Source organism: Geospiza fortis, unplaced genomic scaffold, assembly GCF_000277835.1.
Source record: "Geospiza fortis unplaced genomic scaffold, GeoFor_1.0 scaffold318, whole genome shotgun sequence".
Classification (NCBI taxonomy): domain Eukaryota; kingdom Metazoa; phylum Chordata; class Aves; order Passeriformes; family Thraupidae; genus Geospiza; species Geospiza fortis.
The window spans coordinates 3,229,501-3,235,500 of NW_005054371.1; the positions used below are offsets into that span (position 1 = coordinate 3,229,501).

General features: G+C 38.1%; 1 protein-coding gene across 1 annotated transcript in view; it reads right to left on the minus strand.

Moving 5' to 3' along the window:
* SLC9A9 (solute carrier family 9 member A9) overlaps positions 1–6,000 on the minus strand; it is a 172,557-nt gene that overhangs the window by 94,712 nt on the left and 71,845 nt on the right. The window lies entirely within an intron of this gene.

The following is a 6,000-nucleotide window of genomic DNA, read 5'->3' on the forward strand; positions in this document are numbered from 1 at the left end:
ACATGTAGGAATTTGGACTATTTGAAAGAATTTGGCAGGGACTGAATAGGAAAGGAAAAAAAAAATGTTACATTTAAATGGTTTGAGACCACTTGGTAGGGAATGACAGCAACAGGGTAAAATCATTCCAGTCTGTGCCTGATTGTAGCTTATCACAAGCAGTGTGTGGCAATGTCAAGGTGAACAACAACACATTGCTTAAAAGGGATGCTCTGGCAGGTGCAAGCTGTGCTGCCCAGAGCAAGCAGGTCAGTGACTGGGGACACAGTTGTAGTCCCAGCTTGTGGAAGGGCTGGAGGGGCAGGGAAGCAGGACTGTCAGGAATAATAATAACAAATTTGTTTTATAGGGATATTTTTCAATACTGCCTTGGCCCTGGTTGTAACTCATTGGAATCACAGAGTAACATCACTGTGTGCAGTAGTGTAATTAAAGAAGCTGATAAGATTGTGAGGTCTGGACACAGATTATGCAGACGGAACACACATAGGGGGAAAATAGAAATCCAAAAACTGAGTCCACCAGTAGCCATATGTAAATGGCCATGGAGGAAGAATGCTCTGTCTTTTTCTTAAACTTGGGGCATGTCTACACAGATAATTATTTACACAACAGCTCAGGGCTTTCTTGTGTCCGCTCTGATCATTGTTCCCTGCAGACATTTTGTTTGCTTCTGGGTTCTCTGTATATTTTAAATTTACCTGTACTGCTTCTACAGAACGCTGACTCTTTAGCCAAGAGAAATTCCAATGAACTTTTAGTGTGTCTTTGTTTCTTATATTTATTTTCTTAAGTCTGTTTTGATTTTTTTTTTCTAGCTACACTAAGACTTTTCTTTGTGGTAAATATTGTGGGGTGTGGTGAGGTTGTCACTGCTGAAATACATTCCAGGAAGTTTATATTTTTGTGAGGTCTAATTGCTCTCATGAATGTGTCTAATTCTTTTTTTCTCAGTAACTGGATTTGATTGTGCAGAACTGATCTGAAGAGTTTAAAAATTCTCAAGGCATTAATAATATGCACTGGGATGCTCAAACAATGACATTTCAGTTAAAAATACAGGCAAACAGTAATGTTGCTAAGTATCACTAGCTCCAGGCTCAGTAACTGAAATGGAGATAAGAGTTTCTGATGCAGTTTCTTCTCTATTAATCATCAGGATGTCAAGTCTTGCATTTTAAAAATTGACCATTAAATTCAGCTGTGATTATAAAATGGTTTTGACTGCTAAGAAACTGTTAATTATGGGTAGTCAGAAAACCAAGAGTGTCATGAAGAATAAAATGGCTTAAATCTGATTTTGCAATAAGAATAAATGAACTGAACCATGCAATTATGCAAGTGTAGAAACCAGATATACTCTGTTTCCAGGGAAGACTGGGGGAATGCAGTGGAATATTTCAATTGCTACAATTGAAAGCTTAATATGTACCAGCCATGACTCTCACAATGAATAGTTCATTAAAAGGCTTGGAGAAAATTGTTTGTAATGAATATCCATAAAAATGATTACGTAAGAGTAATGATCAATTACATGCTAACTGAAAAGGAAAGAGAAGTACCTGAAGAGGCAAACACAGAACTCTTTAGTTACAAGGAAAAGGCAATCTGGATTTCTTTGTAGCACTGTTAAAGCTGGAATTGAAGTTAGCTGGGTAGCAAAATACTTTATGAGCAGAGTGTGGCACAGAATGAGGTTGTTTTTGTGGGCTTGCTTTCACAGAGAAGTGAGTAAGAGCAAATGAGGCAATACTGGAGCTGAAAACAGAAAATATCCATTAGATGCAGGAGGCAGATAAAGCAAGGTGGACCTTTTACTTGTCCTCAGTTTCAGACTGTTGGAGACAGCTCAGTCACTCTTTACTTATTTAAGTGGCAAAATCAGCAATTACTGAGACAGTACTACAATTGCAGAACAAAATGCTAACTTAAAGTAAGCAGGGAATGTTAAGTGCAATACAGTCATTGCATTCATTAAAAGATTACTGACATTTTTCTCTTAATATAAAAGATGAGCCACTTCACAGAAAAATGCTTTTATTACTAGTAAACTTTGAGCTACAGATCAACCTCCTTTTTTTAGAAATAAAAGCCTTACCATTTTATTTTTTTGTAACAGAGAAATTGAGACAGCTTGTTAGTTTTTAATACAGCTAGAGAACTTATTCTTACATTAGTTTTTACAAATATATGTAGTTGAAATGGCTGTTGAGTCAAAAGCTAGTAATATAAAAAATATAGCAACTGTATAGGAACTTGTACATTTAATAGTATTTTCCTGATAGTGTGAAACTTAAAATTATAGTGTGGGAATTAATTTACAAGTGCTAACCTGAAAATAGCTCCCATATTAGCTCTCACTAATAGACAAAATCTTTTACATCATTTCACAAACATGCAAAAAAGGAATATCAGAGAAGAGCAGCATGTGCAATGTTTTAATGCAAACCTGGAAGTGAGTGGCCACAATCAGAACCTGAGAATTTGCTAATTTGGGAGATTAAAACAGACATTTTTCTCCAGCTGTCGGGACTTTTGGTGGTAAAAAAAGGGAATTTAGAAAAAGAAAACCCCCAAACTGCTACCTTCTGGGGGAGCAAAGGAATAGGTAAAAAATGTAGCTTCATTTCAAAAGAGCTGTAAGCAAACCAGTTTTCATCTCAACTTAAAATCTTTCCAGAACTTCTGGGATGCCTCTTAAAGATGCACAACATCCTGAAATCTCTCAGTAAAGCAGCAGGAACTGGTTTTTCATCAGAGATAGGGAAATGTGTGGAAAAAGGAACAATGAGGATTGGGTAAAAGAGAAATTATTTAAATCAGATAACATTTACTTTGGAGTCATATTTATGTCAGAATCTCCACAGCATCTCTTGGGATGCAGCTGAACGTGTGAGTGGCAGGAAATGAGACTCTGTGTGCCTCCAATTGCTGCAGCAATGGGGCCACACACCCAGGGGCAACAATCTCCCTATCCAGGCTGTTTGAGGGTATCAAGTGTGACTAATCATTTTCTTGATAGTAAAGAAAAGATTCAAGGCTTCTCACACCAGACCTGCACCAATGCAAACCAGAGCTCGTGCTTTATTCATGAGGCTTTTATCTCTGGAGTTATCTGAGGCTGATTTTATTTTGAAGTGACAGAAAGCAACAAAAGATGGAGCTGAGGGGATTTTTTAGGCCCTTATCTAAGGACTGTTCACTGGTGTTGTACCTGGCTGCTTCAAGTGAGACCTGGGCTTCAGTGTTGTACTTTTGTAACCCCAAATGAATTGCTGAATTCAATTTCCACTGGAACTCCTATGGTGACATAAACCAGCTTTCATTCTGGCCATGCTAAGAGTGCTTACCCTGTTTATCCTGAACCACTAGCAATAAGACTCCACTATCCACATTTTATGCAACTGATCTTTGGTCTCAGCTTAATGCCTTGCTAGAAAATGTGCTTTTCTCCAAAACATACACATTTCTCTTTTTTTTTCTTACTGCCTTAGAAGACTGTGCCTTCAGCAGCCTCTAAATTAGGCAGACCCAAGCCCTGGCTCCAGTAAGGGATTGGCAGCAGACCAGCTCAGCTGTCATCTGTCTCTGCACAGCTGGGCAAATGCCATTTTCTTATCTCTTGTTTTCCTAATTGGGCTTAGATTTCATCCTGTGCTCCTGGGAGTGGCAGAACTAGAGCTTACAAGAGTTGGGGTCTCTTTCCTTTTGACCTGGAAGCCAAAGTATCCCCTCTCCCTCCTCACTGGCAGGAGTCTGCCTACTCTGCAAGTCACAGCATGGCACATTACTAATGAATAAAGAAAAGAAAGCCACACAGTTTAGAATTGAAAGCCCAGAATATCTTCCTTGTATAGAATAATGTCAGCTCAGTGAACTAAAGCCCAAAGTGCCTTGGGCTCACAGTGCTCAGAACTGCAGACAGAAATGTTTTGGTAGATCCCTTCTGAGAATGTCCACAAGACCTGCTCACAGCATTTTAGAAAAGCAATGAGGTAGATGACAGATTCTAGACAAATCACAGCAAACAGATAGGAGAAGTGAACAGCATGAGGATAAATGCACTTTGTCAGCAATATTAAAGAAAATAAGTTGGTGACATTCATGCTTGCTATGTCCTAAATAGGAAAGTAGCACAAAATTGCCCCAGTGAGAGACCAATCTTTGGACTCATCCTGAGTACCTCATTCATAATATGCTGCTTATTTATTTTTTGAGGAAAAGGAGGAAAAGCTTTTCTGATAGATAGACTCTGCTCTCCTTTGAGCCCCTGAATAAGAAGGCAGGTGTCACAAAGGCAGAAACATCACAAAATGTCCAGACAAGAATTGCTGAAGGTGAGGAAGCAGCAGTAATTTATTATCACAAGCTTTTTTGCTTTATAATGATCAGGGCTCTGGAAACCAGTAAAGGAACAAAAATTACACTCTGCAACAATTTTTTTCCTTCAAGGTCTATTGTCTTTTTTGTCTTCATAATGCAGGTCTTTACTGTGTAAAAATCAGAGAGCTTGGCTGCAATTTGATGCCTTTACACTGAGTCACTGTGTGACTTTGAAGCATGCATCAAATGAACACATACCTACAAGTCAATTCCTATGCATATGCTTGAGTGTATTTCTGCAGGTAAACTAATCTCTTTTATTTGAGTATCTGGTCACTTCAAACAGCTGTAGATAGAGAAGGTCTAAGTGAGATGGCCATTAAATGCCCATGCACATCATGAAACCTTTCTCAGACTAAGTGATCATTCAAAATTTAGAAAATGTTATTAATTATAAAACAAGATAACAAGCAATTAATAAATGCAAGATGTATTTCCTTAATTTATTTCAACAAATGTTTAATTTAAATTATTTATAAATTTTTTTCATAGTCTACTAGTAAATACTATGTAATGAACTTTGCAAATGAAAACATCTCTATTAACACTGACCTTACTCTAGTATTCTGCTGTTACAGCTTTGCTCAGCAGTCAGGAATGATATACTCCAGGGCAAATGAGAAAATCCACAAATTAGATTCTACTGTATAAGAATCAATTTATCATGCATGTGTCACAGCTTGATGATATAGCTATAAGATTAATAACCATAACATTAATTTATAATTTCCAGTTCCCAGTATAACAATAATTGTGTAGTTATCCCAGATTTTTATTTTGATTTGCTGGTTCGATCACATCCATTTTTCAACCAGGGTCAGGCCCATATATTGTGTGTTATATATCATGGGATACCTTGAGGCAGAGGAATGAAATATTTTCTAAAATATTGACCTGTACTACTCCCCATTTAGATTTTATTTCAGAAATCTGCAAGCTAAACGAGTGAACCCTACCACCTACTTTACCCACTAAAAACCAGTATAGCCCATTATTTCTAAATTATGAAATACTTCAATATTACACTTCAAAAAGCTCAGAATGATTGAAGGACTGGTGTGGAAAGCATTATAAGAATAAAATTATTTTGTAATTACATTACTTAATAGCTACAGGGAAGTACTAGTCTAGTGTTAATCCTTTGAAGTTCATTTAGAAGGAATGAACAGAGAAAACACAATATCCAAGGAAATGAAGATGAATATAGGCATAAATGTCTAATGGAACCAGCTGATTTTTTAAGCATTTCAGTACTAGGAGTGTGGTGCATTGAATGCAGTGGTGCAGCTGTGCCATTGCTGGGCTGAGGCTCTCTGCATTCTCACAGCTGCTTGTAAGGTCAGGCACAGGTCTGTAAACCAGAACCTGCACACACTGAGACAGAGGGCAAAGCAAGAAAGCCAGAAAAGACTGGAAATTAGGGTGTGGATTGAGAGCTGAGTGTGTTCTGAAGGATGAGTGCCCCTTTGCTGGGCTCCCCCTGCCCCCTGCAGCAGGTGCTTTGTGTGTACCCACCCGTGTGGGCACTGCACACATTTCCTTAGCATGGGCATGAGAAATCAGGGCTGAACCAAAGTCTGGTGAAAATTTCCTTTCCAACAGAATATTTCTCCTGCT